The sequence below is a fragment of the Sapajus apella genome, unplaced genomic scaffold (genome assembly GCF_009761245.1).
Source record: "Sapajus apella isolate SASKATOON/1434 unplaced genomic scaffold, GSC_monkey_1.0 scaffold21, whole genome shotgun sequence".
Taxonomy (NCBI): Eukaryota; Metazoa; Chordata; class Mammalia; order Primates; family Cebidae; genus Sapajus; species Sapajus apella.
In genome coordinates, this window is record NW_022436961.1 from 16830834 (window position 1) to 16854229 (window position 23396).

A 23396-nucleotide genomic window follows, 5' to 3' on the forward strand; every position below is an offset into this window, starting at 1 on the left:
CTAGATGAACTGGGAATAGATTTGTTTTATTCCCAGGTTTGCTTATAGTTTGTTTTTAACTCTCAGCTAAGTATTTAAAGCCCTCCGGTTTTTATTTGTAAAATTAGGCTCTGAATAACATGATCTCTAAGGTATTTTTAACTTCTACCAGAGTTAAACGATTTTTTTTCAAACATGTCAAAACTTGCATACTAATAGCTCTTCTCATTTCTCCTTAAATATAAGGGGAAATGAGTTTGCTCCTCCAAACCAACAGAAAATAAATTATTTTGGGGAAGGGATGGAGTAACAATACTGGAAAAAAACATTAGTTGGCATTTCTTTTATTCCATTAAAAAGAGTTCCTGAGGTTGTCGGCAAAATGGCCGAATAGGAACAGCTCTGGTGTGCAGTTCCCAGCAAGATCAATGCAGAAGGTGGGTGATCTCCACATTTCCAACTGCAGTACCTGGTTCATATCATTGGGACTGGTTGGACAGTGGGTGCAGCCCAAGGAGGATGAGCAAAAGCAGGGTGGGGCGTCGCCTTACCCAAGAAGCAGTGGCCAGGAAACTCCCTCTTCTAGCCATGGGAAGCCATTAGGGACTGTCCCCTGCATGCCAGCACAGACACTGTGCTTTTCTCACAGTCTTCACAATCTGCAGACCAGGAGATTTGCTCCAGTGCCTACAACACCAGGGCCCTGGGTTTCCAGCACAAAACTGGGAGCTGTTTGGAAAGACACCAAGCTAACCGCAGCAGTTTTTTTTCTCATATGCCAGTAGCACCTGGAATGCCAGCGAGACAGAACCATTCACTCCCCTGGAAAGGGGGTTGAAGGCAGGGAGCCACGTGATCTGGCTCTGTGGGTCCCACTCCCATGAAGACCAGCAAGCTAAGATCCACTGGCTTGAAGTTCTCACAGCCAGCATAGCAATCTGAGCTCAACCTGGGATGTTCAAGCTTGGTGAGGGGAGGGGCGTCAGCCATTGCTGAGGCTCAAGTAGGTGGTTTTAACCTCAGTTTAAACAAAGTTGCAGGGAAGTTCAAACTGGGTGGAGCCCACGGTAGCTCAGCAAGGCCTCTGCAGGCAGACTGTGTCACTAGACTCCCTCCTCACTGGGCAGGGTACCTCTGAAAAAAACAGGGACTTATAAATAAAACTCCCACATTCCTGGGACAGAGTGCCTGGGAAAAGGGGCAGTTGTGGGTACAGCTTCAGCAGACTTAAACGTCCCTGCCGGCAGCTCTGAAAAGAGCAGCAGATCTCCCAGCACAGTGTTCCAGATCTGATGGGGAACACAATGCCTCCTCAGGTGATTCCCTGACCCCCATGTATCCTGACTGGGGGATACTTTCCGGTAGGGACCAACAGATACCTCATACAAGAAAGCTCTGGCTAGCATCTGGTGAGTACCCTTCTGGATGAAGCTACCAGAGGAAGGAAGAGGCAGCAATCTTGGCTGTTCTGTATCCCCCCTGCTGGTGATTACCAGGCAAGTAGGATCTGGAGTGGATCTCCAGCAGACCTGTAGCAGAGGGGCCTGACCGTTAGAAGGAAAACTAACAAACAGAAAGAAATAGTCTTAACATCAACAAAAACTATGTCCACTCAGACACCCCATCCATAAATCACCAACTTTAAAGACCAAAGGTAGATAAACCCACAACAATGAAAAGAAAACAGCACAGAAAGGCCGAACATTTCAAAAACCAGAACGCCTCTTCTCCTCCAAGGGATCACAACTCCTTGCCAGCAAAAGAACAAAATTGGACAGAGAATGAGTTTGAAGAACTGACAGAAACAGGCTTCAGAGGTGGGTAATAACAAACTTCTCTGAGCTAAAGGAGCATGTTCTAACCCAAAGCAAGGAAGCTAAGAACCTTGAAAAAAGGTTAGACAAAATGCTAACTGAAATAATGAGTTTAGAGAAAAAAAATAATGAATGGATGGAGCTGAAAAACACAACACAAGAACTTTGTGAAGCATACACAAGTTTCAATAGCCAAATTGATAAAGCAGAAGAAAATATATCAGAGATTGAAGATCAAATGAATGAAATAAAGTGAGAAGGCAAGACTAGGGAAAAAAGGGTGAAAAGAAGGTTCGAAGAATCCCACAGATTTGGGATTCTGAGAACAGACCAAATCTGTGTTTGATCTATGTACCTAAAAGTGACAGAGAGAATTAAACCAAGTTGGAAAACACTCTTCAGGATATTATCCAGGAGAACTTTTCCAACCAAGCAAGGCAAGCCAACATTCAGATTCCGAAAATACAGAGAAAACCACAAAGATACTGCTCAAGAAAAGCAACCCCAACACACATAATCATCAGATTCATCAGGGTTGAAACGAAGGAAAAATGCTAAGGTCAGCCAGAGAGAAAAGTCAGGTTACCCACAAAGGGAAGCCTATCAGACTCACAGCAGATCTCTCAGCAGAAACCCTATAAGCCAGAAGAGAGTGGGGGGCTAATATTCAACATCCTTCAAGAAAAGAATTTTCAACCCAGAATTTTATATGAAGCCAAACTAAGCTTCATAAGCAAAGGATAAATAAAATCCTACAACGGACAAGCAGCTGCTAAGAAATTTCATCACCCTCAGACCTGCTTTACAAGAGCTCTTGAAAGAAGCACTAAACATGGAAAGGAACAATCAGTACCAGCCACTGCAAAAACATAACAAATTGTAAAGACCATCAATGCTATGAAGAAACTGCATCAACTAACAAGCAAAACAACCAGCTAGCATCATAATGACAGGATGAAATTCACAAATAACAATATTAACTTTAAATATAAATGGGCTACATGCACCAATTAAAGGACTCAGCCTGGCAAATTGGATAAAAAAGTCAAGACATTTTATCCTTGTGCTGTATTCAGGATACCCTCCTCACAGGCAAAGACACATAGGCTTAAAGTAAAGGAATGGAAGAATATTTACCAAGCAATAAAAAAACAAACAGGGGTTGTAATCCTAGTTAAAACAGACTTTAAATCAACAAAGATCAAAAGAGACAAAGAACAGCATTACATAATGGTAAAGAGATAAATGCAACAAGAAGAGCTAATGATCCTAAATATACATGCACCCAATGAAGGAGCACCCAGATTCATAAAGCAAGTTCTTAGAGACCTATAAAGAGACTTAGACACCTACACAATAGTAGTGGGAGACTTTAACACCCCACTGTCAATATTAGACATATCAATGAGACAGAAAATTAACACAGATATCCAGGACTTGAACTCAGATCTGGACCAAGTGGACCTAATAGACATTACAGAACTCTCCACCCCAACTCAACAGAATATACATTCTTCTTAGCACAACATTGCCCTTATTCTAAAATAGACCACGTAATTTGAAGTAAAAACTCCTCAGTAATAGCAAAATAACGGAAATCATAACAGTCTCTTGGACCATAGTGCAATGAAATTAGAACTCAGGATTAAGAATCTCACTCAAAACTGCACAACGAAATAGAAACTGAACATCCTGCTCTGGAATGACTACTGGATAAATAATGAAATGAAGGCAGAAATCAGGAAGTTATTAGAAACCAATGAGAATGAAGACACAACATACCAGAATCTCTGGGACACATTTAAAGCAGTGTGTAGAGGTAAATTTATAGCACTAAATGACCACAAGGGAAAGAAGAAAAGATCTAACTTCAGCACCCTAATGTCACAATTAAAAGAACTAGAGGAGCAAGAAGAAACAAATTCAAAAGCTAGCGGAAGACAAGAAACAACTAAGAGCAGAAGTGAAGGAGACAGAGACATGAAAAACCGTAAAAAAAAAAATCAATAAATCCAGAAGCTGGTTTTTTAAAAAAGATCAATAAAATAGATAGATCACTAGCCAGGCTAATAAAGAAGAAAAGAGAGAAGAATCAAATAGATGCAATAAAAAATGATACAGGAGATAACACCACCCATCTCACAGAAATACAAACTACCATTGGAGAATACTATAAACACCTCTATGCAAATAAAGCAGAAAATCTAAAGGAAATAGAAAAATTCCTAAACACTTACACCCTCCCAATACTAAACCTGGAAGAATTCAAATCCCTGAATAGACCAATAACAAGGTCTGAGATTCAGGTAGCAATTAATAGCCTACCAAAAAAAAAAAAAAAAGAAGTCTAGAAACTGACAGCTGAATTCTACCAGATGTACAAAGAGGAGCCAGTACCACTCTTTCTGAAAATATTCCAAACAATAGAGAAAGAGAGAATCCTCTCTAACTCATTTTGTGTGGTCAACATCATCCTGATACCAAAACCTGTCAGAGACACAAAAAGAAAATTTTAGGGCAATATCCTTGATGAACATTGATGTGAATATCCACAATAAAATACTGGCAAATTGAATCCAACAGCACATCAAAAAGCTAATCCATCATGGTTAAATTGGCTTCATCCCTGGGATGCAAGACTGGTTCCACATACACAAATCAGTAAAAATAATACATCACATAAACAGAACCAAAGACAAAAACCATATGATTATCTCAATAGTTGAAGAGAAGGCCTTTGACAAAATTCAACAGACCTTTATCCTAAATACTGTCAATAAACTAGGTATTAATGGAATGTATCTCAAAATAATAAAAGCTATTCATGACAAACCCACAGCCAATATCATTTTGAGTGGGCAAATACTGGAAACACTTCTTTTGAAATACAGCACAAGACAAGGATGCCCTCTCTCACCACTCTTATTCAACATAGTATTGGAAGTTCTAGCCAGGACAATCAGGCAAGAAAAGGAAATAAAGGATATTCAATTAAGAAAAGAGGAATTCAAATTGTCTCTATTTGCAGATGACATGATTGCATATTTAGAAGACCCCATCATCTCAGACCAAAATCTCCTTAAACTGATAAGCAACTTCAGCAAAGTCTCAGGATACAAAATCAATGTGCAAAAATCAGGAGCATTCCTATACCCCAATAACAGACAAACAGCCAAATCATGAGTGAACTCACATTCCACAATTGCTATAAAGAGAATAAAATACCTAGGAATACAACTTACAAAGGATGTTAAGGACCTCTTTAAGGAGAACCACAAACCACTGCACAAGGAAATAAGAAAGGACACAAAAAAATGGAAAAACAGACCATGCTCATGGTTGGGAAGAATCAATATCATGAAAATAGCCATACTACCCAAAGTAATTTATAGATTGAATGCTATCCCCATCAAGCTACCATTTACCTTCTTCACAGAATTAGAAAAAAAAAAACACCCAAAATTTCATATGGAACCATAAAAGAGCTTGCATAACCAGGAAAATCCTAAGCGGGGGTTTGGGGGGGGGAAGCTGGAGGCATTAAACTACCTGACTTCAAACTATACTACAAGGCTACAGTAATCAAAACAGCATGGTATAGTCCTAGTACCAAAACAAAGATACAGACCAATGGAACAGAATAGAGGCCTAGGAAGTAATGCCACACATCTACAACAGTCTGAACTTTGACAAACCTGACAAAAACAAACAATGGGGAAATAATTCCCTGTTTAATAAATGGTGTTGGGAAAACTGGCTAGCCATGTGCAGAAAGCTGAAACTGGACCCTTTCTTTATACTTTGTACAAAAATTAACTCCAGATGGATTAAAGATTTTTTAAAAAATAAGCCCTGGAAGAAAACCTTGGCAATACCATTTAAGGCATAGGCATAGGCAAGGACTTCATGACTAAAACACCAAAAGCACTGGCAACAAAAGCAAAAATAGACAAACAGGATCTAATTAAACTTAAGAGTTTCTGCACAGCAAAAGAAACAATCATTAGAGTGAACCGGCAACCAACAGAATGGGAAAAAATGTTTGCAATCTACCCATCTGACAAAGGGCTAATATCCAGAATCTACAAAGAATTAAAACAAATATACAAGAAAAAAGCAAATAACTCCATCAAAAAGTAGGTGAAAGATATGAACAGACACTTTTCAAAAGACGACATTTATGTGGCCAACAAAAATATGAAAAATGCTCATCATCACTGGTCATTAGAGAAATGCAAATCAAACCACATAGAGATAGAATCCAGAATCTACAAAGAACTTAAACAAATCTACAAGAAAAAACAATCCCATCAAAAAGTGGGCAAAGGATACAAACAGACACTTCTCAAAAGTGGACATTTCATAACAAACTTATGAAAAAAGCTCATCATCACTGTTCATTAGGGAAATGCAAATGAAAACCACAATGAGATACCATCTCACACCAGTTAGAATGGTGATCTTTAAAAAGTGAGGTGACAACAGATGCTGGAGAGGATGTGAAGAGATACGAACACTTTTACACTGTTGGTGGGAAGGTAAATTAGTTCAACCATTGTAGAAGACAGTATGGTGATTCCTCAACGATCTAGAGCTAGAAATACCATTTGACTCAGCAATCCCATTACTGGATATATAACCAAACGATTATAAACCATTCTATTATAAAGACACATGCACACGTATGTTTACTGCTGCACTATTCCCAACAGCAGAGACTAGGAACCAACCCAAATGCCCATCAATGATAGACTGGATAAAGAAAATGTGGCATATATACACTGTGGAATACTACACAGCCATAAAAAAGAATGAGTTCACGTCCTTTGCAGGGACATGGATGAAGATGGAAATTATCATTCTCAGCAAACTAACACAAGAACAGAAAACCAAACACCACATGTTCTCATGCATAAGTGGGAGTTGAACAATGAGAACACATGGACACAAGGAGAGGAACATCACAGACTGGGGCCTATTGGTGAGTTGGGTATAGGGGAGGGATAGCACTAGGATAAATACCCAATGTAGATGATGGGGTGATGGATGCAGCAAAACACCATGGCACATCTATAACTATGTAATAAACCTGCACATTCTACAGGGGTACCCAATTACTTAAGGTATGATGAAGAAAGGTTCCTTTGAATCTGAAAATTTTATTACCTCTCAAAAAAAAAGTCAGCTTATTTCAACATATACTACATCTCTTATTTGTGTTATATTCATAATCTAAGTGGTGATTTTGCCTCCACTTAACACCGCAAAATACAACGTGTACATTGCTGGAGTAATTTTATCAAAACCATGGATATGTTACCTGTGCAGAAAGCTGTAATTATTTTCCTGGACACTGCTGTTAGCCGGCACTTAATACTCCTGTAATCTGATCCCATTTGTCTGCTCAGAAGACAAAGAAGACCTTTTCTTCTACTTATTTCTAAAATATCTTTGCTAATTTTCCTACCTCTTAAGGGATATACAGATTTCTTCATTCTGTGAACATATTTAGAGTTTACTGCCTGTAACACTTATTTTTAACCTACCATATCTGTTCTTACATTTTATATTTTTAATTATGTAAGTTGCTTATTTTTCAGGCCAAATAAATGAAGATATATTCCTTATATGCTACTGTATTCTTGTGCAAAACATGATATATGTGAGGTAATTAATAAATATTGATAAGAATCCATAATTCAAAGTACTTTTTGAAAATTTTCTTTTTTTAAATCCTAGTTTAATGGTAAAATCACATTCCAAACACCCATGTGAACTGGGAATTATTCTGAGATGTCCCTTCTTGTTCAACATCCTTATTAGCATACCTCTTTCCACAGCTTCAACATCACATATATTTTCTGCTCATTATTCCTCCATATTGGTGCCAAATAATGTTCTAAAACACAAAATTGACTTTGCAACCCTAATTTAAAAGGCTCTAAGAATCCAGTGTCTGTAGAAGTAAAGCCCAAATTCCTTAGGATTTATTGCTTAGCAGTTCTGTGGATTTTACATTTCAGTGACGACTCTTGCATATTTTGCCATGTGTATAGACTGTCATGAGAACCCCTTCTTGTTCCCAGAATATGCAACCTCTTCTTCCCTGTTTGATGGTAATGTCTCCTCATTTTTCAGGATCTGAATCTAAATTATATCTGTGAAACACTTCCTTGGTTCTTGTCACTCTTCCTCTTCCTGCCCAATTTCCCCAGGTCCTTGTAAAAATTTCTTGTACAGTATATATAAAAATATATTGCAATTTGCTTTAAGCTCTTATCTAGTAACTTATGACTTTCTTGAAGACAAAGACTGTCTTGATCAAATTTATATACTTAGTGCTGATCATCAATTCCACTATATAGTTGAGGATCAGTAAATTAAAGAATTTGAATAAAATAATAGTGAACAAAACCATGCATAAATAAAACCATGTTTTCTAACTGATATGTAAAAGATGCTAAGTTTCAGATTCCTGGCATATCTGCTTAATACTTTAATGCATATTAATAACCATAGATGATTATCTGAATTTATTGAAACTGTTATGAGCATAGTCAATGTGATTTTTTCTAGTGAAACAGGGAAATAACATTATTACTTGTTTTGGAAGGAAAATAAAAAAAAAAACAAAAATAAAAAACAAAAAGACTGTCATATTGTTCATTCAGGACTGAAAAAAAAGCTGCCAGGATTTCTGAAAAGAAATTATTTCAAAATCTGTTTGTACTTTTCATTTGGCATTTTTTTTCATCATTTAAAAAATATCTCAAAGCCATTATCTTTGATGCCAAATGATATCCTGTCATCCACTTAAACATTTTCAGAAAAGTGATAATGAAAAAATTATTTGGTGATCAGATGGAAAATGCATTAAATAAACAGCTATATTCTTTAAAATTAAGTATATTTCAAAAATAAATTGTTACTAATCAAATTAGACTAATATATATCTAGTCTACTAGAAAAAATCCAGACTTCCATATGGCTCATATTTTGTAGCTTTCAAGAAGTTACATTTTACTGGTAGCTGTTTCTCTGAGTTTTAAAAGGAAAAGCTCTTCATTTATTAATTCTTTCCATGCCTTTTAGTCAAGAATAATAGTAAGCATTAAAATTTAGAATCACATGTAAAGAAAACAGAATTTAAAATAAATTATTTCCAAGTAGAATCAATATGTGGTTTGATGGAAATAACATTTTAAAAAAACGTATACAAAAAACCTAGTTTATAATTTTTACCTCCAAAAAAAGAAAAATTACAGAGGACAAGCAGTGCTTTCTTCATTTACTTTTAAGATATATATTTTGGTTATTCCAAAGTATGTAATTACTGAGGTTGTCATTTTGCCCTTTAATAAAACCACGAAGCAAAGGAGAAATAACACATACACCTGAGGTTTCTAGAGAATTCTGAATGAGAGAGTATATTCAAGAACAGCTCTTTAGCAAACATAATCAGAAGATTCTGTGGCTATGGACTTTTTGGAAGGCAGCTGTATTTGATTCAGTTTATAGCTTCATTGTAAACACTGTAACTAATGAATTGAAATATAAAAATATGTATTAACCTATTTGAGACCACATGAGCTACACATACTGTCATTTACTACATTAAAAAAATATTTTAAAGATTACCTAATAAGATTTAGAAGATTAATAAGTTCACATTCTTAGGTAAATTATCTTTTTACCATTTTTAGATAAAGTCTAGATAAGCTTTGAACATACTTAATCTAACAGTATATTTTATCTTAACATTTGGACGTTATACCTAAGATACAGATATGATAGCTAGTACTAGTCTTGCCTCTTTGAAGTCACATTTATTCTTATAAACGTAAATGTTAAAAAATTTTTTTTGGAAAAACCCTTTCCTTGATAACCTCTATCATTAATCCAGTGAAATTCAAACTTTGTGGAAATTCATTTGTTTAAAAATCTCCTGTCAATTGCATCATTTTTTTCCCAAAGAAACTCAGGTTTCTTTGGAAAAAAAAAAAAAACCTAGTAAATTCCTTTATCCTATCTTTTTGCCTTATTTTATGCTTGAAGCATTCACCTCTATTTACTTTCTGAAGAGAAACAAGATGGTTTCCTACTGCTATTAGTCATAAAGAGAGAAACTGTGTTTTACACTGGCATGTCATACTGATCATTACCAAAATGGAATGCACAATGCTAGAGACTCACCTCAACAGCACTTTCATTTCTTAATTTCTTTATTCCTTAGGATTTTTGGTACATTGATATCAAAATACTTTCTGTGGAAAATAAAAATCAGTAAAGAAATTGTCTAAAACAGATGGTTCATGATTGTTTTCACTGGCTTCAAATATTACAGTGGTTTATGGATTTATCTGAAACTTCACCAAACATTTTACTTTGAAAAAAAGCAAAATCTCGTATGCTCCAAAGATGCTAATTATATAAATAGATTTATGAGCCTGAGCTACGTGTTTAATCTATATAAACTGACATATGATGTTGTTTTTAATGTAGTATCTCATGAACCACAATTTAGTTAGACTTTCCTTCTTAGCTCAAGATATCTAACATAATTTAAAACAACAAAGTTTTACCTATAATTTTTTGGGGTTTCTCTGCTGATGAGAAAAGATTCAGCATCTGGGATCTCTGTACATACAACTTGCCTTAATATGTAATTGTCATTAATTTACTAATAGCCAAGTTGTACAAAAATTCACATAAAAGCTCAAAGCCTCATAAGCCTATCATCCAATAAGACAGTATGACATGTATAGAGTCCAAATGAGTATCAGTGAAGCACACAGATGTGTGTTAATGCTCAAATAAATTCTCTTCATCTTTTTGTTTCTATAAGATTTTTACCTTTTGTTGTTCAAGGTTGCTCCTGTGATTTTTATGTTCTCATTTACCATGTAATTCATTCTATGCCCATAGTGTAAATTTTTAAAAAGCTCTATTTATTTTCATTTGGTTTTTAACCGTAAGAGGATTGGTAGTATTCTTTTACTTTTTAATTTTAATTAAAGAAATGGCATGTTTCCCCAGAACTAATGTCTGGTTTCCCCAATAATGAAGTTTCTACACAAAGAACACTCATCATATACTCAGTGTTGGTTACTGTGAGTACTGTATGTTTTTATTAGAGTAATTGCAAGCAGAGTAAGCTATTAATGCTTTATGCAAATTATAACCATTATAATAATTCATAGTTTTCAGGGAAGTCCAAGAATCTTCAAAATTCTTGTGCTACTATGGAAACGTGTATTTTATATTTGTGGTTTGGTAATGGACCACACCATGTATCTTTAAAGATGGTGGTCTTCTTACCTATAAAAACAATGCCTTAGAGTTTAGCATTAGACCTGCTGAAAAAAATGGGCCTATTCTGATAAGTCGGAGATAATATACAACTTTTATATTCTATATATGTGCTTTTACATTTTGGGAATCCCTTGATATACTTGGCAAATATCTCACCATGAACAGGTTAAGCAGGTCTTCAATATTTTGAATGTGTAGTATTTATTTATTTTTTCCAGAAAGCTTAAGTTGTGATTCCAAGATATTTATTTCATCTTTCATACAATAAAGACTGACTCTGAAAGTTTATTTTGATTCACTTGTCTTAAAGACTGAAAATAATGAAGCAAATAATCAGTAATTGCCAATTATTAATTTTGTTTCTCAGTTGTAAACTCAAAAAAGCCATGCAATGAAACAGAAATTATTTGCCAATTTTGTTGAAATGTGGGGAAAAATTGATGTTAAACAATTTATGGGTAAATGAGAAACTGATCCTATAAATGAATATTAATATAGAGAGATTTGAAAATTTTATATTGTGATTAAGTTATTCTTAAATATCATCCATCCTACTTTTCAATGCATGTTACATGAGATTAATAGTCACATCCAGAGCCATGATCAAGACCTATATATTCCATTTTCTGAATGAAATGAGCAAATGTCTTTAGTTCACCTCTGATTTCAACTACAGATGTGAAGTACAGTACTATGATACCTCAGGCTCACATTGACTCTCTTCCACCTGAAGTATGTGCTGAGCATCTCTTGCTTGTCAGAGCTCTAGGAAGCATACTCAGCAGAAGCAGCAACAAACAAACTCCCTAAAATGCCTTTCAGGGTCAACACACCTGAGGTTACCCTGCAACCAGTGGGGAAAGAAGCTCATAAATAAATGCATCAACTCACAACATTTAGTTGGACTAATCATGAAAGGAATTTGTGAAATTATCTTCCATCTTGAAATAGGCCAAATTCTTTTTTCAGTTTGACCAGATTTTGAACAGAAAAAATGCTTTGCCTTAATTTCCAGCTATTTGCACATTGCTTTCTCATACATGATGTCATTTAACCTCAGACTGACATTGTGAAGAGATGAGAAAGTCACACATGAAGGAACTGGCTCTACCACTCCTCCTCCTACTTTTACTCCTCCACCTCTTCTTCCTCCTCCTATTACTACTGTTATTGACCGTAGCTAACATTTATTGAACATTTAAATTACTCCAGTCATCGTGCTAAGCTCTATATCAATATTAAGTAAAATAATAACATTCTCATAGCAATACTGAGAGTAATAAAATAATACCCTATTTTGCAGTTGAGAAAATGAAGGCACTGAGTGGATAAAGAACTCACCCAAAGACAAGCAGCTATTAAGTGACCCTGAATTACAAAAAGAACAAACTAGCTAGGGCTAGAGCACAAATATGATCACTCCAAGTTCCATTTTTTTAACCTTATACTAATTATACTGGTACATATTTATGGAGTATATATGAAGTTCTGTTACATCTATACATATAGAATATATATAAAGTCAGTGTTTTTAGAGTATCTGTCACCCATGTATGTATTATTTCTATTTGCTGGGAATATTTCAAGTCCCCTCTTCCAGCTATAATGAAATGTATAACACATTGTTGTAAAATATAGTCTCCCTACTCTGCTAGCATACATTAGAACTTTTTTTTCTATCTAACTATATGTTTATACCCATTGGTCAATCTCTCCTCATTCCTCACAACACTATACATTCTTTCCAATCTCTGGTATGTATTATTACACTATCTACATTTGTTTTGAAATTACCAATTCGGAATTCAAGAAAGTAGGCGATATAGTTTGGATATTTGTTCCCTCCAAATCTCATGTTGAAATGTAATCCTCAATTTTGAAAGTGGGGACTCATGGGAGGTATCTGGTCAATGGGGCAGATCCCTCATGAATAGCTTAGTGCTGTCCTCATCATGTCTTCATGAGTGAGTTCCACTCTTATTTTACATGAGACCTGATTGTTTTAAAGCATGTGGCACCTCCTCCTCCCTATTGCTTTCTCTATTATCCTGTAATACACTGGCTTCCCGCTTCACCTTCCTCTATAACTGTAAGCTTCCTGAGGTCTCACTAGAAGTGATCAAATGTTGATGCCATGCTTGTAGCACCTCCAGAACTATGAGTCAATTAAATCTCTTTTATTTAAAAATACCCAGCCTGAGGTATTTATTTGTAGCAATGCAAAAACAGACTAACATAGTAGAAAACTATTGCTTCTATCTTCCAGCAGTTTCCAATTTAATAGTAAAACTATTTTTAATGAAACAGATCAATTATCAGTTAGACTGGTATGTAGAGTAATGTTCTCCCCTTCTCTCAATGATCTCCAAGGTAATCCCTGAAACCATGAATAGGTCACAGTTAACAGGCAAAGGAGAATTCAGATGACAAATGATATTGATTGCTCATTGGATTATCTTAAAAATAGTATTATTCTGAATTTTCTAGGAGGGCCCAAAATAATCACCAGGACTATTAAAAATGGAAGAGAGAGGCAGAAGAAGAATCTGTGACAGATAGTTGGATGATGTTGCTAACTTTCAAGATGGAGGAAAGGCCAAGAGCTAAGTAATGATGAGGGCATTTAGGAGCTGGAAAAGCAAGGGAAATAGATTGACTCAAAAGGGAGCATAGCTAAGCAACCACCTTTATTTTAACTCGGTGAAAACAGGTACAAACTTGTAACCTCTAGAACTGAAAATTAAAAATTTGTGTTTTGTAAGCTGCTAAATTTTTAGTAATTATAACAGCAGCACCAGGAAATTAATACAACTACTTTGTAATTTTAAAATGTAGGCAGCCTATTCAAGCTTGAAATACTTTTTCCTTTCTCCTTCCCTCCCTCTTTCTCCTATTCTCTCTACCTTTTTACCTTTACAGTGAAATGACAGATTGCCTTCATCATTATTTATATGGACATGGCAATTTTATCCAACTCATGCAAAACACAGCCACACAAAACCCCACAGGTGAAATTAGGAGTAAAATTTATTTTGATGTACTGCAGCAAGTTCCTTTTGAAGACTATGGTCAGCTTGATTAATTAATATACAGTCAACTTAAAACTAAAATAGTGCTTTCTCAAATTGTAATAGATGTTTTGAATTGCAGACCAAGATTATATTACTGTTTTACCAAATGTATTATAACATCAATCATTCATCTTAATCTCTTCCTTTGACACTGTTAGGCATATCTTATGCTTTCAATTTACATAGATATATCAAGATAAAGAGTTTCTGCAGGAGGAAGTGTGATATCATTAAGAAAGTTAGATATATAGTATTCAAATATGCTCATTGTTCTTCACTTCTTTTTCTAGCATACTAAATAAACCAGATCCTAGAAGCCCTTCTTATTATGATAGAAATTTTTATAAAGAATCTGAAAGTATTATGTACACATGCATGTGATGACACAAATTAAATGAAGTAGAAATGAAATTGACCAAAGTTCCTTAAGTTGATAACCAACTTCAGCAATCTCATGAAACAAAATCTATGTGCAAAAATCACAAAAATTTCTATACACCAACAATAGACAAGCAGAGAGCCAAATCACAAATGAAATCCCATTCACAATTGCTTCAAAGAGAATAAAATACCTAGGAATACCACTAACAGGGTGTATGAAGGACCTCTTCAAGAAGAACTATAAACCACTGACCTAGGAAATCAGAGAGGACCCAAACAAATGGAGAAACATTCCATCCTCATGGATAAGAAGAATCAATGTTGTGAAAATGGCCATACTGCCCAAAGTAATTTGTAGATTTAATGCTAGTTCCAACAAACTATCCACTGACATTCTTGACAAAATTAGAAAAACTACTTTAAAATTCACATGCAACCAAAAAAAAGAGCCACTACAGCCAAGACAACCCTAAGCAAAAAGAACAAAGCTGGATGCATCACACTACCTGACTTCAAACTATACAAGCCTACAGTAACCAAAATAGCATGGTACTAGTACCATAACAGACATGTAGACCAATGGAACACAATGGAGATATCAGAAATAGACCACACATCTACAACCATCTAATCTTTGACAAACCTGACAAAAACAAGCAATGGGAAAATTATTCTCTATTTAATAAATGGTGCTGGGAAAACTGGCTGGCTATATGCAGAAATTGGAAACTGGGCTCGTTCCTCACACCTTTTACAAAAATTAACTCAAGATGGATTAAAGACTTAAATGTAAAACCCTAAACCATAAATACCACAGAAAAAAGTCTAGACAATAACATTTAGGATATAGGCATGAGCAAAGATTTTATGATGAAATAGCCAAAGCAATTGCAACAAAAGCTAAAATTGACAAATGGGATCTAATTAAAGATTTTCTACACAGACAAAAGAAACTATCATCAGAGAAAATGGGCAACCTTCAAAATGGGAGAACACATTTGCAATCGACCTATCTGACAAAGGTCTAATATTTAGGATTTACAAGGAACTTAAACAAATTTATAAAAACAAGAAAAAAAAAGAAAAACCCTACCAAAAAGTGGGCAAAGGACATGAACAGATATTTCTAAAAATAAGATATTTATGTGGCTGGCAAACATATTAAAAGAGAGGCTCAACATCACTGATCATTAGAAAAACGCAAATCAAAACCACAATGAAATACCATGTCATGCCAGTCAGAATGGCTATTATTAAAAGTCAAAAAACAACAGATGCTGTTGAGGCTATAGAGAAAAGAATACTTTTACACTGTTGGAAATGCAAATTATTGCAACCAATGTGGCAGACAGTTTAGCTTTTCCTCAAGGATCTAGAACCAGAAATACCATTAGACCCAGCAATCCCATTACTGGGTATATATCCAAAGGGATAAATATCATTCTGTTATAAAGATACATGCACATGTATGTTTACTGCTGCACTATTCACAATACCAAAGGCATGGAACCAAGCCAAATGCCCTTCAATGTTGATGGGTAAAAAAAATGTGATAAATATACACCATAGAATACTATGCAGCCATAAAAAGAATGAAATCATGTCCTTTGTAGGGACATGGATGAAGTTGGAAGCTGTCATCCTCAGCAAACTAACACAGGAAAAGAAAACCAACTACATGTTCTCACTCATATGTGGGAGCTGAGCAATGAGAACACATGGACACAGGGAGGGGAATAAAAGACACTGGGGCCATCTAGGGGTGTGGGGGGAGGTAAAGCATCAGGACAAATACATTATGCATGTCTGGCTTAATACCTAGGTGACTGGTTAATACCTAGGTGCAGCAAACCACCATGGCACATGCTTACATATGTAACAAACCTGCACATTCCACACATGTATCCTGAAACTTAAAGTAAAATAAAATTTAAATAAATAAATAAATGAGGCTCAACTATTACTGAGAAATCACAGGTCTGGTTCCTGGTCTGCCTCTGATAGCTGTGTGTATTTCCTATAAATCATTTAACATAAGAACACAGTTTGCAGAGTAAAGATAATAATACACATACCCTAAATACTGAGGAACAAATGATTTACTATAAATGTCTATTTTGTCAATGGCAAAGCATATGTCAATATGTTATCAATCTCATCACTTTGATTAATTTTAATACCACAATGTTTTCTTTTTGTTTTAGAATTTTTTAACTTTTGTTTTATGTTTGGAGATACATGTTTACCTGTTACATAGGTAAACTCATGTCACAGGGATTTTTTGTACAAATTCTTTCATTACCCAAGTATTAAGCCCAGTACCCATTAGTTACCTTTTCTGCTCTGTTCTCTCCTCCCAACCTCCCCACCCGTCAAGTAGACCCAAGTGCCTGTTGTTTCTTTGTATATATAAGTTCTTATCATTTAGCTATGACTTATAAGTGAGAACAAATGGTATTTGGTTTTCTGTTCCTCTGTTAGTTTGCTAAGGATTATAGCTATTATTAAACAGTCAAAAAACAAACAGATTCTCATGAGGCTGTGGAGGAAAAAGAAATGCATATATACTGTTGGTAGGAATGTAAATTAGTTCAGCCACAGTGCCTTAATTCTACCAAACATTAAAAAGTGGGCAAATGAACTAGTCATTTTTCAAAGGCAGAGATATAAATGGCCAAAAAAACATTTGAAATCCATTTTTCTGCAAACCAACAAACTATTTTTTAATAAACCATGTTGAAAAAATGCTCAACCTCACTAATTATCAGAGAAATTCAAAAAAACCATGATGAGATATCATTTTATACCTTTCAGGACAGCTACTATTAAAAGTCAAAAAACAACACATACTGGTAAGGATGCAGAGAAATGGTAACGCTTATACACTGTTGGGAGAAATGTAAATTACTACAACCTCTGTGGAAAACAGTTTGCAGTTCTCTCATAGAACTAAAATTAGAATTACTCTTCAACCCAGCAATCCCACTACTTGGTATCTACCCAAGGGAAAAGAAATCATTTTATCAAAAATACTTGTAGCCACATGTTTATTGCAGCACCATTTATAATATCAGAATAATGGAATCAACCTAAGTGTCCATCAATGGATGACTGACTTTAAATTGTGATAAAAATGTGATGTATATGTATACACACACACACATTTATACACACACACATACACCATTGACTACTACTCAGCCATAAAAAAATCATGTATCTTGCATTAACATGGATAGAACTGAAGGTCAAAGTCAAAAATGACATTCTCAAGTATAAGTGGGAGTTAAATAACTGGAACACATAGCCATACAGAGTGAAATAATGGGCACTGGAGACTTCAAAAGTGGAAGGTGGAGAGGAGGATGAGGGGTGAAATACTACCTATTTGGTACAATGTATGCTTTTTGGGTTATGTGAGTACACTAAAAGCCCACACTTCACCACTATGCAGGGTCATGTAAAAAATCTGCTCTTGAGTCAGGCATGGTGGCTCACGCTTATAATCACAGCACTCTGGGAGGCTGAGGTGGGCAGACCACTTGAGGTCAGGAGTTTAAGACCAGCCTGACCAACATGGTAAAACCCCCTCTCTACCAAAAATACAAAGAAATAGCTGGGTGTGGTGGCAGGTGCCTGTAATCCCAGCTACTTGGGAGGCTGAGGCAAAAGAATTGCTTGAACATGGGAGGCAGAGGTTACAGTGAGCCAAGATCGTACCATTGCACTCTAGCCTGGGTGACAGAGTGCCACTCCGTCTCCAAAAAAAAAAAAATCTTCTTTTGTACTCATAAATCTTTAGAAATAAAAACTGAAAAATAAGGAAGACTGACAAATCCATAAACATGTAGAAATTAAACAAAAGACTCTTAACCAATGGGTAATGAAATAAGCCTTAATAGATTTAAAAAGAAACAAATGAAAACAAGAACACAACCTACCCAAAATTATGCAGCAAAGACAGGGCTCAGAAGGAAATTTAAAATGACAAGAATATTCATTATAAAAGAAGAAATACTTCAACAATCTAACTTTAAACCTTGAAGAAAACACTAAACACAAATCAATGTTTCTGTACATCTACAGTAAAAAAATAACAAAAATAAAAAAGTGATTTTGACAGTAAAATATAAAATAATAATTAGGAATACATTTGACCAAATAGGTTTAACAACTGAACCATTGAAAATGACAAAACATTGCTCAGAGAAATAAATAAAGACAAAGTAAATGAAAACACACATCAATAGGTAAGAAGATTTTATATGGTTAAGATGTATTAACCAAAGTATTCTTCAGATTCAATGTAATCCTTATCAAAATCACAACTTTTTTTTTGCAAACGAACATTTGAATATTATAAAGTGATAACTCTAAAATCAGATTCTTCCACCTTTTGAGAATTTTTATGGTTTTCGTTGTTGTTCAACATTTAAAAAAAAATTCTGGCACTTTATTTGATTAGTGATTTTTGATACCTTTTTTTCTAAAGATTGAAATTCATTTTGTATGCAATCACTGAAGCCTCTTTTCCTTGTGTTCAGGTAGTGTTTTGGAATTTTCTTGAGTGCTAGGAGCTATAAAAATAACAAAACAAGCACACAAACAAAACAAAAATTAATTAAAAAACTAATTTTTCTCAGTTATTACAGATTGGCTCTATATTGGGGCACCCTTTCAACACTTAGCCAGGGACTGAGCCTCGGGAGCAGCCCAAGGTGAAAACTTAAAGTGACTTGAGTTCTTTTGTGAGCATGTATCTTGCATTGAACTTACGTGCAGCTTTCTCAATAGCTCACCCCATACATACGTGATTTTTGAATGTCCCAATTTCCCATAGAAATTCTCCACAATGTTTGCTCCTGATCTATAAATCATCCGTTTAATCTTTTAACCTAACGTCTGTCTGTTACTAATTCAGCTTGCATTGTTTTTGGGCTATTCCCTCCCACTTTTCCAGTCTGCTTTTATAGTTAGAGTTCTCAGTTGTTTCAGGTCGTCTCCAGATAGGTTAGAAGAGACACATGCAATAATTTGTGCATAAGATCTTCTCTGCTTCCTCTGGAACCAGGGACCAGGACTCTGTTGTAAGAACACAAATTGTTGCTGTCTGAAGACTGCCATAGAGCTAGGGACAGGATGGGGTGATGCAAGTAAAAACTCCTCAAAGATTTTTACCATTTTGAAGGCCTTTAAAAAAAAAAATCAGTGTTTACTTTCACTCTTTTTCTGAGTCGTGTCAATGTGCATGTTTGGAATTAGTATTTCATATTTAGTACTTTTATTTTTTCAGAAAAAAAGTTTTTAAATTGTCTTCTCTAGAACATGATGAAAATAAATAATTATCACCACTTGCAATTTCTTCCTGCAGGAACTAACAAGAATGACAATTTATGGTATTTAAACAACTCTACCCTATAACTAATTACACAATAAATATCATATGTAGATATACACATATCCATGCTCATGCACAAACTTCAGATTTATCCAATAAAAAAGTAAAAGTAAAATGTGTATCCTCTGTGGCATAGACTTTCCAACTTTGTTCTTCAGAATCCTGTGGGATCCCCAGAAATGCCTTGCAGAGATGAACTAGGCTGATGCATTTTCCTTTATTCTTACTGCTAAGACCTTTACTATCTGCATAAAATACAAAAATGTAAAGACACACACATACACATCCTCTAGCTCTCTGTTCTATAAATATTGTAAATAATTGGAATAGATGTTGAGTCTAAAATGGCAGACTTAAGTTGTTTTTATCTTGATCTTTTTGACTTATTTTAAATTCTTCAACTAGATACCCTACATAGGAGAAAACGGCTGAAACAAAATTTTCTTCTGACTCTTTCTAATGAAATTCTCTTACAAGTGAATATTAAAAAATATATGCATTGGAAGCACCCTAGATTCCTATGCTTTACAGAACTGCTGATAAGCCAGCTGCAGTTCTGGCTTAGGAGTTGAGACCATCTTAGCCAACATGGTGAAACCCCATCTCTACTAAAAATACGAAAATTAGCCAGGCATAGTGGCACGTGCCTGTAGTCCCAGCTACTTGGGAGGCTGCAGCAGAAGAATCACTTGAACCTGGGAGGTGTAAGTTGCAGTGAGCTGAGATCATGCCACTGCACTTCAGCTTGGGTGAGAGAACGACACTTCGTCTAAAAATAAACCCAAAACATACTGGTTCCTTTTGTTCCAAAATCAAGATCAAAGTAAACATAATTTTTCTAACACAATGATTTTCAAAGTACAATAAATTATTTTAAAAAACTATTTGTATACTATCTAATAAAATGATTTTAAAAGAGAATGGCTCTTAAAATCAATTTAAAAAGATAAATACAATAAAAAAAATGAAAATATTAACCCAGAATTTCAATAAAAATAGAATATCCAAGAGCCTATCAAACTATAAAAATTGATCAAATTTGTTAGAAATCAAAAAAGCAAGTTAAAATTCTTTACCTATTAAGTTATTAAAAAAGAAAAATTATTACTATAGCAGCACTGACCATTATGGGACAAGGGAATGGGTCCTGCACATCTCCAGTGAGAAAATTAGCACAATCTTCCCAGAATGGAATTGTGGGAATATAATTTATCACCCTTTAAAATGTTTTTTTTTTAATCTAAGTAATTCATTTTTAGATTAATATGCTAAATAAAAATCATAGACCAGCAATATGAGCTCAGGAGTTTGAGGCTACAGTGAGTTATGATTATGCCACTGCACTCCAGCAGCCTAGGTGACAGTTTATTTTTTAATGCTTCTGTAGGAGAATAAAAGCTTAGAGCTGTTACTCCACCATTTCACTGATATTAGCCTCAACATGCATTTTAAAATTATCACTACATTATACTGCACTACAATTTTGTGTAACTTACCTCTCTTTTCCAACATTGACTACTTGATAAATATATTTACATATAATGCCACCAGAACATTTATTTCCTCAGGCTGTGTATAAGTTGAAATTTTACTTCCTATTTCAAATTGATCCACCAAAATTCAGTACATGAATATGCATCAGAATATGATAGAATCTAATACATTATGATGTATAAAAATATTATTTCACATGTGTGAAGTACAGCTACAGGCTATGTTATATGAGCATAACAATTAATAAATATCTATTTTACATTTCTATTTTTATACACTGCATTTTCAAACATATTCTTGACAGGAGAAAACTTCCATTCTCACTAGGCACAAGATAAGTAAATATGTATTTGAAATTTTACAAATTCAATAATTAGAATATTTTCCATAGACTAGTGCCTCATTTCATATATTTTGAATTTTTGTCCTCCAGGACATGTACGATTTCAGAGCCGGTGTATGTATCTCGCCTGTGGAAGTGTTCCAGCAAGTAATTCTACACTATTAAGGCTAAAGATAACAGGTACGAACGAAAGTGAACACATGAATACATTTGAATATATCTCAATATATGTGTCATTCAAATTACCTTTAACTGCACCTAAAATTTCCAGTGAGAGAGGGAATTGGCATAGAATAAATTAGAATTATTAAATATTTGAGTTACTGTATGTTATTTTGCACAATTTAAAAAATGTATCAGAGCCATAACAAATTGTCAGGGCTCTCAAATTTAAGCACTGTTTGCTTCTTGGTAAATCCTCTTTATCTATGAGGGAAAAATACCACAAGCAAGGCTTAGCTCTCAGCTTATCAGTGTAGGCTGCTGCAAAAAGACTTCGTTTTTTCTACTTTCTGATTTCACATCTCTTTTTTTTTTAAATCAGGATTTGGCAAACTGGTCCATGACACATACCAAGTTATCCACCTGTTGTTACCTGGCTTGTAAACTCAGAATGGTTTCTACAGTTTTATGTTTTTAAAAATGACAAAAATAATAGTTCATGATGAGAAAGTTATGTTACATTAACACTTTAGTAACAAATTATTAGGTTATTATTGAAACACACAATAGCATATCCACTTACATATTGACTATAGTGCATTCACCCTACAATGGCAGAATGGAGTAGTTAAAACAGAGTGTACAGTCAAAAATGCCTAAAATACTTACTATCTAACCTTTTAAAGAAAAAGCAATGCCCACCCAGATCATAAATTATACAATGACAGGATAAATTCCATTACGTTTTCTACTGTATTTCTTAGAATATAAGACAGTACTAGGTCTACAGAGGGTTTTCAATAAGTCTTGTCTAAATGTATAAATAAACCTGAAGATTTTTGACTTGTGTAACAAAATGATATTTTGAATCATTCCACTGTTTCTCCTTCACTATCACTTCCTTTCTTCTTGTATAAAGATCTTCTTTCTTTAAATATCTTCTTTCTTTAAAGGGGATAATGTGGTAGGAAGAAAGCAGAAATAACATGGGCATACCTCACTCGTTTATAAGGTCGGGGGGAAACACTGGAGAGTTATATGGCTTTGAAGAATACAAAAGAAGTAAAAGGAGAACAGGGCTGTTCTCCCAGATGAGTGAATGACTATCACGGATAGTCATGGGCATGGATGGGTACAGTAATCAGGGAGAAGAAAGACTTAAGATGCTGTAGAAAAAATGAGCAAAAATCTCAGAAAACCCAAAATACTAAAACTCAATCTACATGAAATAAATAATCTGAATAGTCTTATACTGTTAAAGAACTTGAATTTGTAATTGAAATGCTTCAAAAAAAAAATCTTCAAATACAGATGGTTTTACTGGAGAATTCTACCAAACATTTAAAAAAAGGAGTTAGCACCAATTTTACGTATCTTCCAAAAAAAAAATAGAAGAGGATAAAATACTACCTAGTTTTTATGAGATTGATAGTACTCTGATA

At 34.7% G+C, this 23396-nt stretch overlaps 1 protein-coding gene across 1 annotated transcript in view; it reads right to left on the reverse strand.

Moving 5' to 3' along the window:
* SGCZ (sarcoglycan zeta) overlaps positions 1–23396 on the reverse strand; it is a 1170111-nt gene that overhangs the window by 23647 nt on the left and 1123068 nt on the right. The window lies entirely within an intron of this gene.